The sequence below is a fragment of the Xyrauchen texanus genome, chromosome 35 (genome assembly GCF_025860055.1).
Source record: "Xyrauchen texanus isolate HMW12.3.18 chromosome 35, RBS_HiC_50CHRs, whole genome shotgun sequence".
Taxonomy (NCBI): domain Eukaryota; kingdom Metazoa; phylum Chordata; class Actinopteri; order Cypriniformes; family Catostomidae; genus Xyrauchen; species Xyrauchen texanus.
Genome location: NC_068310.1, coordinates 24254705 through 24268921, shown reverse-complemented (window position 1 = coordinate 24268921; position 14217 = coordinate 24254705).

Sequence of the window (14217 nt, the reverse complement as noted above, 5' to 3'; positions counted from 1 at the left end):
GAGGAACTGTGATTTGACAAATGTACATGTCTGTACAGTTTTTTGCTGAACTGATGAATCTCAAAGCCATGGTATGCTAATAAAATCTTGTCATTGGATTCTTTAATGTTTGGGATAAACTTTAAAACTAAATTTGGTATTGTATTCATTCTTGCAGTTGCAATACATAGCACAAGCATGCACAGGTATAAATGCATCTATTCTAAATAATTGGATGGATTACTTTATGTACAGTATGTTTTAATCATTGTATATCACAAAGGTGGTGTATAGCATGTGTGTTCTTGAAAGATAATACTTGTGTGAAGAGTCAGCAATTATCCTTGACATGTAAGATGGGTGGAGTGCTGAAGGTGAAAAAACTTGTGAAAGTGGGTCAAAGCTGATAAAAGAATTAAGATGATGATGTGGGAGGACTCGGAAGAGCCCACCTGCTTAAAAGAGACCTCTTCAATAGAGAACACCGATAATGTCAACCACAGACGACCAGACACTTAATCTGCTCCTGCATTTACTGATGGTCAAATCTAAGGGTATATTACATGCAAGATCAAGTTAATTTGGGTGTTTGGTGTCAACATTTAGTTTGTTTCTTTTGTAGCCTTTTTTAGAAGTATGTAATGAGATAATTTAAATAGAAGAAAGCGTTTTTTTTTTTTGTAATTAATTGTTTTTTAACTTTTTGAAAATGTATTCCTGTTTCTAGCAATTCTAGCAATACTTTCGAAAAGCAAGAAGAATGATCACCAAGGTATGACATTCCTTTTGCTTCTATGCCTTATAAAATAATAGAATTAAGAAATTGCAATTTGATTATTGCTAAACTATCTTTTAAATATTCTTTCCAAGATATTTGCAACCTGGGTTGTTCTTGCTGCAAGTACGTTTGAAATATTAGTGTTGTTCTAAAAATAAACTGTTGTTAGAATTAACTGCTCTAACCCCTATATCTATCTTTCAATACACAGGTGCACTCAAAGTGAGTGTTTTTAAATCTTGCATGATTTGCAAATTGGTCAAATTAAAATCTGTAAAAATTTTAATAAAAAATGTCTACTTTATTTACACACTGTACTGTATTGTATTTATCAGAGTGTAAGACCCAGTGGATTGACAATGATGACCCAAGTGGAAGGGGAGACTATGAGCTCTTAACTGACCTGCTCACCACCTTCCCTGGATACATATGTTCTCATCCAGTTGGAATAGAGGCTCAGACTCTCTCTGGTCAACCAGCTTCAGCAACAGGAAACATCTTTCAAGTGTAAGAGTATCAAACTATTACCATGAAACTTTTTACAAGAAACATGCTTCAAGAAACAAAAAGGATCTTAAATGAAGCACCATTATATTTGAAATCTAAAGTGATTTTCTTTGTCTTTTGAAGGTATAATGCCACCAATGGGTTTGCTTGTGTAAACACAGACCAAAATGGCAGACTGTGTGCAGACTACAAAGTGCGATTTACCTGCCCAGAAGAATTTTGTTCAAGTGAGTGCTATTTAAATAACAACGCATTCAGCTGATGGAATATAGTATATTTTATATTGTATACACTTCTTGCTCTCCTTCCATTATATAAACTTGTGAGGTGTTGCACAAAATATTCCAGAGCTCTGCGACTATGAATGTGTCATCTGTTAAAATGGCTTAGTATGTAATATTCTTTTTTGTGATAGAAATCATTGTGACACTAGTCTTAAAGGGATAGTTCACCCAAAAATGAAAATTCTCTCATCATTTGCTCACCCTTATGCCATTCCAGATGTGTATGATTTTTTTTATCTGCTGACCTCAAATGAAGATTATTAGAAGAATTTATCAGCTCTGTAGGTCCATACAATGCAAGTTAATGGGTGCAACAATTTAGAATCTCCAAAAATCACATAAGGCAGCATAAAAGTAATCCATAAGACTCCAGCGGTTAAATCGATGTCTTCAGAAGTGATATGATAGGTGTGGATGAGAAACAGATCAATATTAACGTTCTTTTTTAATATCAATCCTCCTCCTTTCTCAGCTAATCTCTACTTTAACTTTCACTTTCACATTCTTCTTCTTGTGTTATTGGTGATTCATATCCTCCATATCACCCCCTACTGGGCAAGATATAGCAAAAAAAGGACTTAAATATTTATCTGTTTCTCACCCACACTTCTGAAGATATGGATTAAAACACAGATTTCTTTTATGATGACCTTTTGTGCTTTTTGGGAAGTAAAAAATTTGGCACATATTCACTTGGATTGTATGGACCTAAAGAGCTGAAATATTCTTATAAAAATCATAATTTGTGTTCTGCAGAAGACTGAAAGGCATACACATCTGGGATGACATGAGGGTGAGTAAATTATGAAATAATTTGTATATTTGGGTGAACTATCCCTTTAATGTCACATTAATCTTAAATGAGATTAAGTTTATTCAGCTGATTATCCTTTGCCTCAGGTTGTAGGACACCTTGGTTGGACCGCGATAACCCTGGGGGCAAAGGAGACTATGAGACACTAGTGGAAATTCAGATGACATACCCACTACAGGTCTGCTCTCAGCCCATTGCCATTGAGGTCACAACCATTAGTGGGACCCCAGCCCCACAAACCGGAAACGTTTTTCAAGTGTATGGCTAAAATATAATTTTCTCTATAATCTTTCATTACTTGTATGCACACAACATCTATTGCACCCTGCTAAAAAGACTAGCATACACTGCATTTGGATGCAAGTCCCCAACATGAGCTGCCGGTGTGCTAGTGTCCCCAGCAGGCTTTTTCAAGTAGCATTTTCTAGCAGTAATGCTCATCTTTTCAACAGGGAGGTAATTGAGCAGTTCTAAATCTTTAACACTTAAGAACTTGGAAAATGCTTTCTATGAAAACCCTTTTGCCAATAGTCCACAGGCATTTGCTCTCTTTCTGCAGATGTGACCCGTTACTGGGCTTTGCTTGTGTAAATGCAAAACAGAACGTTGTATCAGGATTGTGTCAGGACTACAAGGTCCGCTTCACGTGTCCACTAAGTTTTTGCCACCCAAGTAGGTCTCTTCATACTCGGTTCATCAACTTCAGTATGTTTTCATCAATGTTTTGGCATAACTAGTTCCCCTGTATGCATTTGTTAGAGTGTACAACCCAATGGTTTGACCGTGACAACCCTGGTGGAAATGGAGACTATGAGCTCTTGGCTGACCTTCTCAGTATTTATCCTGGGCTCATATGTCCTAATCCAATCGGAATAGAGGCTCAGACCATCTCTGGCATACCAGCTTCTCAAACAGGAAACACTTTTCAAGTGTGAGTTTATCAAAGCAAGAAACAAAAAGGGTCTGATAGAAAATCATTTTATGTGATTCTATAGCATTCTAAAGTAAAGTCTTTTCAAGGTATAATGCCACCTATGGGTTTGCATGTGTAAATGCAGACCAAGGAGGAGGAGGGCAGTGTGCTGACTATAGAGTGCGCTTTACCTGCCCAGAGGAGTTTTGTTCAAGTGAGTGACAATACACAACAAAAGATTACAGCTGATGGAAGAAAGCACACTGAAATGATTTTATGTGAGATGGTCTCTAATAACATTTAGATAGACTTGTGTGCTACCAGGGCATTTAGCATTTCATTTATGCATTTGGTAGAAGCTAAGTGTTTCACAGTGTGTTTGAGATATATATTTCATCAGTATATATATTCACTGGGAATCAAGCTCATGACCTTGGTGTTGCTAGCATCTTGCGCAACCAGTTGCGCTAAATAAATAGTGTGACTTCGTGTTTGACTTTATTAAAGGTTAAGACAAAATGTGTCAAACCATTCAAATAAGTCACAATCAGTAGTAAGATATGTCTCAATTTACAGGTAGATATCTGTCAAAATGAAAGAGTTTCTAATTTTACAATAGAAATTATTGTGACATTAGTATTGGGTATATTCTTTGATATTAGTGACATTTACTTAGCTGGTCATCTTCTGCATCAGGTTGTAGGACACCCTGGTTTGACCGAGATAACCCTGGAGGCAAAGGAGACTATGAGACCCTGGCAGACATACATATAACATACCCATTACAAGTTTGCTCTCAGCCTATTGCTATTGAAGTCACAACCATTAGTGGAACCCCACCACTACAAACTGGAAACACTTTTCAAGTGTATGTTACCAACATTATATTAGAATGCTAAGTTAATATAAACGAAGATATGGACATATTATTAACATGATGTCTAGTAGACAAGCAGAAGTATACATCCCATGTATGTACTGAATATATTGCAGTTTCCAAATTTTCAATAACACTGAAATCTTTTGCACTGAAATGCTTTCTAAGTAGGCCGTGTTGTAAATATGTTTAAGATACATTTGCTCTGATTCCGCAGGTATGACCCGTTACAGGGATTTGCCTGTGTGAATTCACAGCAGAGTGGAGGAGGGTGTCAGGACTACAGAGTCCGCTTTACATGTCCGAAGAGTTTTTGCCTTCCAAGTATGTATATTTAGTCTTTGGCTGTGTTTGAATTCTTGTAGTTTCATAGTGTAGTATACATACATTTCCAGGCATACTACATCTGCTTTGTTGCCATTTTCCTTTTACTCTAGTTTTTTTGTTTGTTTTTATTTTTGACAAATAACATAATAAAAGCTTGCCCAATCACTTGCCCAGATTAGCGAAGCTACATCGGCCTAAAATATATTTTAATGATAATTCTGGTTTTCTTCAGTGTATTGAATGTGTATTGATTGGTGTCATTACAACACTTTACAATAAGGCTCCATTTGTTAACATTAGTTAACTACATTAGTTAAAATTAACTAACAATGAACAATACATTTACAGCATTAATTCATCTTGGTTTATGTTAATTTCAACATATCCTCATAAATTTTTCATAGTGCATTAACTAATGGACAATTAGTTAATGCACTATGAACTAACATAAACTAACAATGAACAATTGTATTTTTATTAACCAACGTTAACAAAGATTAATAAATGCTGTAAAAAATTATAAAATATATATATGTAGTTTTTTTGTTCATGATGCCTAATGCATTAACTCATTTTAGTGAATGGAACTTTATTGTAAAATTGTACCATTTCATTGTGGTTAGCTCAGCCTAGTAGTCAACAAATGTTAAGACAAAAGCTATTCTATTCAATCTTGCTAGTTTAAACCTTTAACATGTCAATTAATAACTTGGATATTGTTAAAGGTGCAATATATAACAATTTTCATGTAATATTCACCCTATTTTGCCAAGGTGTGAATGGCTTGTAACGCAACTTAAAGAATTAGCCCTTCCCGGATTCCTAGGTTGCTTATTTACGCCTGTAGACTGATTTTCATGCAAGGGAGCGGGTCGCTTTTGCCGGGAAAATTCAAAGGATGTGAAGTTTATGCACGCTCCTGAGAGCCTTGCCTCAGACAGTAATAGCTTCTCTTCCGCTATTCAATAGTGACAACAAAATGCAACATTAGGTAACGTTATCTTAGAGATGCAATCCAGCAAATGTCCGTCTCCCAGCACAACACCGACTCCTACACAAACTCAGAGTAAGCCAAAACAAATTATCTACTGAATCCCATCTGGCTAAGCGTGAACGTGATCGTGAATGACCGAAAACTAGAGTGAACATCGGCAGGGCATTTGATTCCTGGAGGGACCATCGTTCATTTTTGGGGATCAAAACTGACCCTGAATTGCCGTTCTTCTTATTGGACAGGTAAGCTTACATAAATGCAAAGCATGTGAAATATAGTGTCAATAGGATTGATCTGTGTAATTTTAGCTAAACTACAATAACACATGAAATAGATGCTAGACAATGTTCAGGATAATGCAAAAAGACTCATTCATTAGTGTAACATAACTTGGTTATACAGAAAATATATATATATATTCTATTATTATAAAAAAAATAGCTCATCGATATATCAAAATGACAGTTGTGATGGAATCGCATCAATACTGAATTGTGTCAACATATTTATCAATCTACATATCATACACCAAATTTAGCTAACAGCTATTGATAAAGCTGGCTAGCTAGCTAATGCCGACAAAGGCTATTGTATAAATGCAGTCAATGTATCATGCAAAGAAAAGTGATTACTTCAACTACAGTCTCGCATAGTCAGACCTACAGTATATACAAACTTTGTTTTAGCCCTTTTCCAGTGTGGTCAAATATAATATACAGTCTCAAAGTTTGTTGTAAAATTATCATAAATATGTAATTTGAATTATGCTACCTCATCTGTCAGCATGATGCCAGTGAATCACGTTGTCTCTATGTTTTGGTCCATGCTTGCTCGCTTGCGTCCCTATGGAGTGTGTGCATGAGCACGAGCGCGAGCAACAGGTAGCTGCTGCAGTACACTTAACGGACACAGGTGTCCTTAATAACAAGGGTTTCTGAATCTTACATACTGCACCTTTAAACAAGTATAATTTAACCATGAGAAGCAAAATCACTTGAAAAGAGCAGGCTCACAGTTCTCTCTAATCAACATTTGTTTTGATGTTGTTCGCATTCTGATGGGCAATGCAAGGGATGTTATGTTTTTTTTTTTTTATTTCAAATTAGTAGTATAATAATATTGTTATATCGAAGCACTTTGAACACAGATATTATGTATTGCTTTTTGAGTACTGTGTAGCAGAGTACACATATAACACATTTTATGTTATTCATCAGCGTGTGTAACCCAATGGTTTGACCACGACAACCCCGGTGGAAATGGAGATTATGAGTGTCAGGGCCGGGACTAGAACTCGGGTCTCTGGTGTGAAAGTCAGACTCTCAATCACTGAGCCACTGGAGATGGTGAACCCAACAGTGAGACGCATTGGGCAATCGGCTTTAGAACAACTAAACACCAAGCAAAGAGGCTATGCAACAGAGTGACTTAAATACACACATCTGAATGACACACATGTGAACCCAATAACACTAATTACAAAATAGAATAAGCAGGGCACTATAGCACCATGAGGACCTCTAGAGGCCAAAACCTGATAAAACAGCCAAAACACTGACAGGACCCCCCCCTCTAGGGACGGCTCCTGACGTTCCTTCCAGGACGATCGGGTTTATGAACATGGAAGTTCCGAATTAACTTGGGGTCCAAGATATCTCTGGCAGGAACCCAGGAGCGCTCTTCTGGGCCATAGCCTTCCCAGTCCACAAGATACTGAAGTGATCCTCGCACCTGACGGGAATCCAGTATTCGGTGGACTGTGTAAGCTGGTTGGCCTCCAATGATGCGAGGAGGAGGGGGAGGTTTACCTGCTGGAGCAAAAGGAGAGGACAACACAGGTTTTAGAAGAGAGACATGAAATGTGGGATTAATCTTTAAGGACCTAGGCAAGTATAAACGGTAAGTAACATTGTTAACTTTCCTTGCCACTTTGAAAGGCCCAATGAATCGCTGGGAGAGCTTGCGGGACTCAACCCGTAAGGGAAGGTTCTTTGTGGAGAGCCAAACTCTCTGTCCGGGACGCAGGGTGGGGGCAGGTCTGCGTCTACGGTTAGCTTGTCGCTGGTACTGCTCAGAGACTCTAAGAAGCTTATGTCGAGCCTTCCTCCATGTCAGACGACAGCGTCGGATGAACTGCAGAGCTGAGGGAACTCCTACTTCAATTTCTTGGTCTGGGAAGAGTGGAGGGGCATAACCAAACTGGCATTCGAAGGGAGACATGCCTGTCGCAGAGGAGCGTAGAGTGTTGTGAGCGTACTCTGCCCACATAATGAAAGATGACCAGGAGGATGGGTTTTTGGCAGCCATGCACCTCAGTGTAGTCTCCAGATCCTGGTTTAATCTTTCTGTTTGGCCACTGGACTCAGGGTGGAATCCCCGAAGATAGGCTCACAGTTGCCCCCAAAAGTTGACAGAATGCCCGCCAGAATCGAGAGGAAAACTGAGGTCCTCGATCAGAAACAATGTCCTGTGGGATGCCAAAAACTCGAAAAACATGGTTAATGACCAACTCCGCAGTCTCCTTAGCGGTGGGCAATTTGGGCAAGGGAATGAATCTGCCAGCCTTAGAAAATCTGTCAACAATGACCAAAATGGTAGTGTTACCTTGGGATGGTGGGAGTCCGGTAATAAAATCCATGGAGAGGTGTGACCAGGGTCTTCGAGGGATAGAGAGAGGGTGGAGCAACCCCTGGGGTAAGCGATGAGAGACCTTCCCCTGACTGCATGTGGAACAGGCACTTACAAAGGACTTTGTATCCTCCTTGATGGTCGGCCACCAAAACAGTCTCTGGAGAAATTCATGGGTGCGAGTAGTGCCTGGATGGCAGGTCAGACGAGAGACATGACCCCACTGGAGAACCTGGGAGTGAACAGCTTTAGGGACAAACAAGCGGTTGGTTGGCCCACCTCCTGGGTCTGGTTCCTGGGCCTGGGCCTGGGCCTGTCTTACTGTATTTTCAAGTTCCCATCTTACGGGGGCCACTATCTTGGAGCTCGGGATAATGGTTGTGACAGAATCTTCTTGGTTGCTACTGGAGTATACTCGAGATAGAGCATCAGGTTTGAGATTCTTGGATCCGGGACGGTAGGATAAAATGAATTGAAACCGGTTGAAGAATAGAGACCAGCGTGCCTGACGAGGGTTGAGTCGCTTGGCCTGCTGAATGTACTCTAGATTTTTGTGGTCAGTGAGTACTTGGACTGGGTGTTTGGCCCCCTCAAGCCAATGTCTCCATTCTTCAAGCGCCAGTTTAACAGCCAGTAACTCACGGTCTCCCACATGGTAATTCCTTTCTGTAGGTGTAAGACGGTGTGAAAAGAATGCACATGGCTGAATTCTGTTATCCTCCCCCCTCTGGGAAAGCACTGCTCCAACACCCACATCCGAAGCATCGACCTCCACAAGTTTGTCTGGGTCTGGGAGAGTGAGGATGGGAGCTGAAGTAAAGCGGCGTTTGAGTTCATTAAAAGCCAGCGCGGCTTCAGGACTCCAGCAAAACCTAGAATTCTTCCCTTTAGTGAGAGCAGAAAGGGGAGCCACCACAGAGCTGAATTTCAATATAAATTTGCGGTAAAAGTTGGCAAAACCAAGAAACCGCTGCACCTCCTTCACAGACCCAGGAGTGGGCCAATCCGTGACTGCTTGGACCTTCTGAGGATCCATTTGAATATGGCCGGGTTTAATGATGAATCCCAGAAATTGCACTTGGGTCACATGGAATTCACATTTTTCAGGTTTAACATAAAGGTGATTATCGAGGAGGCATCTGAGAACCTTCCTGACATGCTCCACGTGTTCATTGAGGGAACTTGAAAAAATTAGGATATCGTCCAGGTAGACAAATACAAACTGATTTAGCATATCTCGAAGGACATCATTTATCAGGGCCTGGAAAACTGCAGGAGCGTTGGTTAGGCCGAAAGGCATAACTAGGTACTCATAGTGCCCGGTGGGAGTGTTGAATGCGGTCTTCCACTCATCCCTTGTCTAATGCGCACAAGATGGTAAGCATTGCGCAAGTCGAGTTTGGTGAATATGGAAGCTCCTGCAGTATCTCAAAAGCTGTGGCCATAAGCGGCAATGGGTAACGGTTCCGGATAGTGATTTTATTGAGGCCTCGATAATCGATGCAGGGTCGAAGGCCCCATCCTTCTTACCCACAAAGAAAAACCAGCACCAGCAGGGAAGTGGACCGACGGATAATTCCTGCAGCGAGGACTCCTCAATGTAATTGTCCATAGCTGCACGCTCGGGAGAAGACAAGGAGAAGATGCGGCCTCTGGGGGGACAGGTACCTAGAAGCAGGTCAATGGCACAGTCATAAGGACGGTGTGGAGGTAAAGAGGTGGCTTTCCTTTTACTGAAAACTGCCTTGAGGTGGTGGTACTGAGTGGGAATCTGAGATAGGTCTAGGGATTCTTGAGTCTCGAGAGTAGGGTCAGGGGAACTCGGGGTCAAACAGGTGACAGAACAAGTGGGACCCCAACTGAGAATAGCGCCAGTGGACCAGTCAAGATGGGGGTTATGGTGAAGAAGCCAGGGGTGACCGAGAATCACAGGGAACTCTGGAGACTGTATCAGATGGAAATAGAGCTCCTCCTGGTGTTGACAGATAGATAGGTGAAGAGGAACGGTAAGAAGGGTTACCTTCCCGGGACCCAGGGGTCTTCCATCCAGTGCAGTAACTGTAAGAGGGGTTTCGAGTGAGTCAGAGGGGATCTGGAGACTCCTAGCAAGAGATAAGTCCATAAAGTTCCCGGCTGCACCTGAATCCACCAAGGCTTTAAGTTGATGCTTCTGATCTCCCCAAGAAAGTGTGATGGGGAGAATCAATCCTGAATTGGAAGGTGGGGCTATGCGAGTAATTCCCATTACAGTCCTTCCTTGCCTGTACGGGAATGAGCGTTTCCCGAGAGCTCTGGGCAGGAAGAACGGAAATGTCCAGGCAGTCCGCAATACAGGCAACACCGCTCCCTCATGCGGCGGTCACGTTCTGATGGGGAGACCCGAGTACCACCCAATTGCATCGGTTCAGGGAATCCTTGGGATGGAGGTGACCTCTCTGTGGGAACTAAACTGGCAGGAGGTGTGAAATCAAACTGGCGACTCAAATTCCTCTCCCTCAGACGATTATCCAGTCGGATCGCCAGATCAATGAGGGTCTCGAGGTCACGGGTAGGCTCTCGTGTTGCAAGGTCATCTTTGAGTGCCTCAGAAAGACCGTTCTGGAAGCACACCATGAGAGACTCATCGTTCCAACCACTCCCTGCTGCAATAGTGCGAAAATGGATGGCATATTCTGCAGCAGTGCGACTACCTTGCTGGAGGGTCAGCAGTCGTTTAGACGCCTCACGGCCGCTGATGGGATGATCAAAGACCCGTTTGAACGCCGAATACCTTGAGCAGAAGGGACTGTGGGCGTTCCAGACAGCTGTTGCCCAGGAGAGGGCCTTACCCGAAAGAAGGGTGATGACATATGCAATCTTGGCCCTGTCTGAAGGGAAGGATGATGGCTGTAGCTCAAATGTAAGGGAACACTGAGTGAGGAATCCGCAACAAGCACTGGGGTCTCCCGAGAATCGTTGTGGTGGAGGTAGGCGAGGTTCTGCAAGGGGAACTGAAGTTTGAAGTACAGAAGCAGCAGCTTGGTCAGAAGGCAGCCGATCAAATATCTGACGGACAGAGGTCATGACATCTGACAGTAATTCTGAATGCTTAACCATCAATGCTTCCTGTTGAACTAACACTGCTTCATGTCGTTGGACTGAGGACTCATGCTGAGCGACAGTAGTGAAGAGGCTATGCAACAGAGTGACTTAAATACACACATCTGAATGACACACATGTGAACCCAATAACACTAATTACAAAATAGAATAAGCAGGGCACTATAGCACCATGAGGACCTCTAGAGGCCAAAACCTGATAAAACAGCCAAAACACTGACAGGTTTTTTTTTTTTGAGATGCAGAAAAAGTTTTAATACAATTAACAGAAATCCACAGCTGAGGCAAAAATCATCAACAGTAATCCTCAAAGCACAAAAAATCAGTCCAAAGGGGCTTTTCTCAAAAAATACAAAAAATGTTCCCAAAGGTATTAAGCACCAAAAATTTTACAGAGAAGGGAACAATCCACAGGCAAGAGAAATTAAATGTCTCAGAGTTAGAGAACACTTACTTGGGCAACCGGCTTTAGAACAACTAAACACCAAGCAAAGAGGCTATGCAACAGAGTGACTTAAATACACACATCTGAATGACACACATGTGAACCCAATAACACTAATTACAAAATAGAATAAGCAGGGCACTATAGCACCATGAGGACCTCTAGAGGCCAAAACCTGATAAAACAGCCAAAACACTGACAATGAGCTTTTGACTGACCTTCTCAATATGTGTACCCTGGGTATATATGTCCGAATCCATTAGGAATAGAGGCTCAGACCATCTCTGGCATACCAGCTTCTCAAATGGGAAACATCTTTCAAGTGTGAGTTTATCAAAACTATAAAAATACAAAGTTTTTACAGGACATGTGCCTCTGGTGACATTTTCACCAAAACATTATTTTTTTTTAGAATTGAAGTTAATTTGATATTTGAATATGCTCTGATGTTGTTTTCTGTATGTTTGAAGGTATAATCCTACCTCTGGGTTTGCATGTGCCAACGCAGACCAAGGAGGAGTGTTGTGTGCTGATTATAGAGTGCGGTTCAGCTGCCCAGAAAAATTTTGTTCAAGTGAGTGACATTTTCAAAACAGAATATCTGATTTTATATGAGATGATGATGATGGTTACACGGCTGGTTATCTTATGAATCAGGTTGTAGGACATCTTGGATTGACCGAGATAACCCAGGAGGCCAGGGAGATTATGAGACTTTGGTAGATATTCTGACTACTTACCCAAAACAGGTCTGCTCTCAGCCCATTGCCATTGAGGTCTCAACAATTAGTGGAACCCCGGCACTGCAGACTGGAAACATTTTTCAAGTGTATGGCAATATATTTTAGTGATTCATTGTAAATTACCATACAGATGCATTATTTATATGATGTCAACATGATATGCAATTTTGAATAACTTTTGGCACAGTGCAATCATTGCGTTTTTTTAATCTTCGATCTTCAGTAACACCTTTGCAAATTTATTTACCCATTAGTAATCTCTAAAAGCACCATCGTCAATAACACAATGGTGGAATTAACTATTATCATATTTTAATAAAACTACCAGAGAAATTTTATAAAATATTGAATCTAATTTTAAGTATAGTGAAGTGAAATGTGTGAACCTTAAAGTAGATATGGAAGGTATATTTATTAAGTAATTGGTAAAGTATTTTTTTTTTAATTATTATTATTATTAATGAGCTCTGTATACTTTGTTGTTGTTTTTCTTATGTTTGCTCTGTATAATGTATCTGTATGGAAGCATGTTTTATTGTATTATTATAGTGGTGTTATGAATATGGCAAAATAAAAAATTAAAATTAAAAAAGTGATCTCTATGAAGACCACTTTCTAAATATGGTTAATATGCATTTGCTTTCTTTCTGCAGGTATGACCCGACAGAAGGCTTTGCCTGTGTGAATGCGCAGCAGAGCGGAGGGTTCTGTCAGGACTACAAGGTCCGCTTCACATGTCCAAAGAGTTTCTGCAAGACTTTCCCCATTTCCCAAAGCCAAAGCCATGAAAAGGAGGATGCAACAATTTCCCAAAACATGACTGAAAACTTTAACTTGACGTTGGATTTTTAATGCTCTTGATTTAAATTTAGACAGCGATTTTAGATGGAATGAAAAATTAATTTAAAAAATAAAAATGTGTTTGCAGTGCTCTGTGTTTCCTAGCCTCGATTCATTGTTATGTTGTGACATGCTGAATATTAAATATTTGTGAGAACATTAGAGGGAACTCAAAATTTAAATTCTAGACTCTATTCTAAGACAAAACTTCTTTGTCTTTATATAGACTGTTTTAAACAATTACAAAAGCCAAGATTTAAATATGCATTACTAATCAATGGCTCTTAAAGGCACAGTTCACCCAAAAATGAAAACTCTCTCATCATTTACTCACCCTCATTCCATCCCATGTGTGTATGACCTTCTTTCTTCTAAAAAGATTTTTAGAAGAATATCCCTGCTCTGTAGGTCCTTACAATGCAAGTGAATGGGTGCCAAAATGTTTAAGCTCCAAAATGAATATAAACACAGCATAAAAGTATTCCATATAAGATACCGGTGGATAAATCCATACCTTTTGAAGCGATGTGATGGGTGTGGGTGAGAAACAGTTCAATATTTAAGTCCTTCTTTTGTTTGTGCTGATTTGCATTCTTTATGCAAATTGCCCCCTACTGGGCAGGGAGGAGAATTTATGGGGGGAAAAAACTTACTTAAATATTTATCTGTTTCTCACTCACACCTACATGTGTATTTTGCAGCTTCAAAATGTTGGCACCCATTCACTTGCATTGTAAGGGCCTACAGAACTGAGACATTCTTCTAAAAATCTTTGTTTGTGTTCAGCAGATGAAAGAAAGTCATACACATCTGGGATGGCATGAGGGGGAGCAAATGAGTAGAGATTTTCATTTTCAGGTAAACTATCCAATTAAATGCAAATCTTCCCTCATAAATCACAGCAATCTTTTGTTTGGTGTGCAAAAGTATCTAGACAATCTTGACCTTTAAAATGTTATAAAATGATTTACATTTACATTTATGCATTT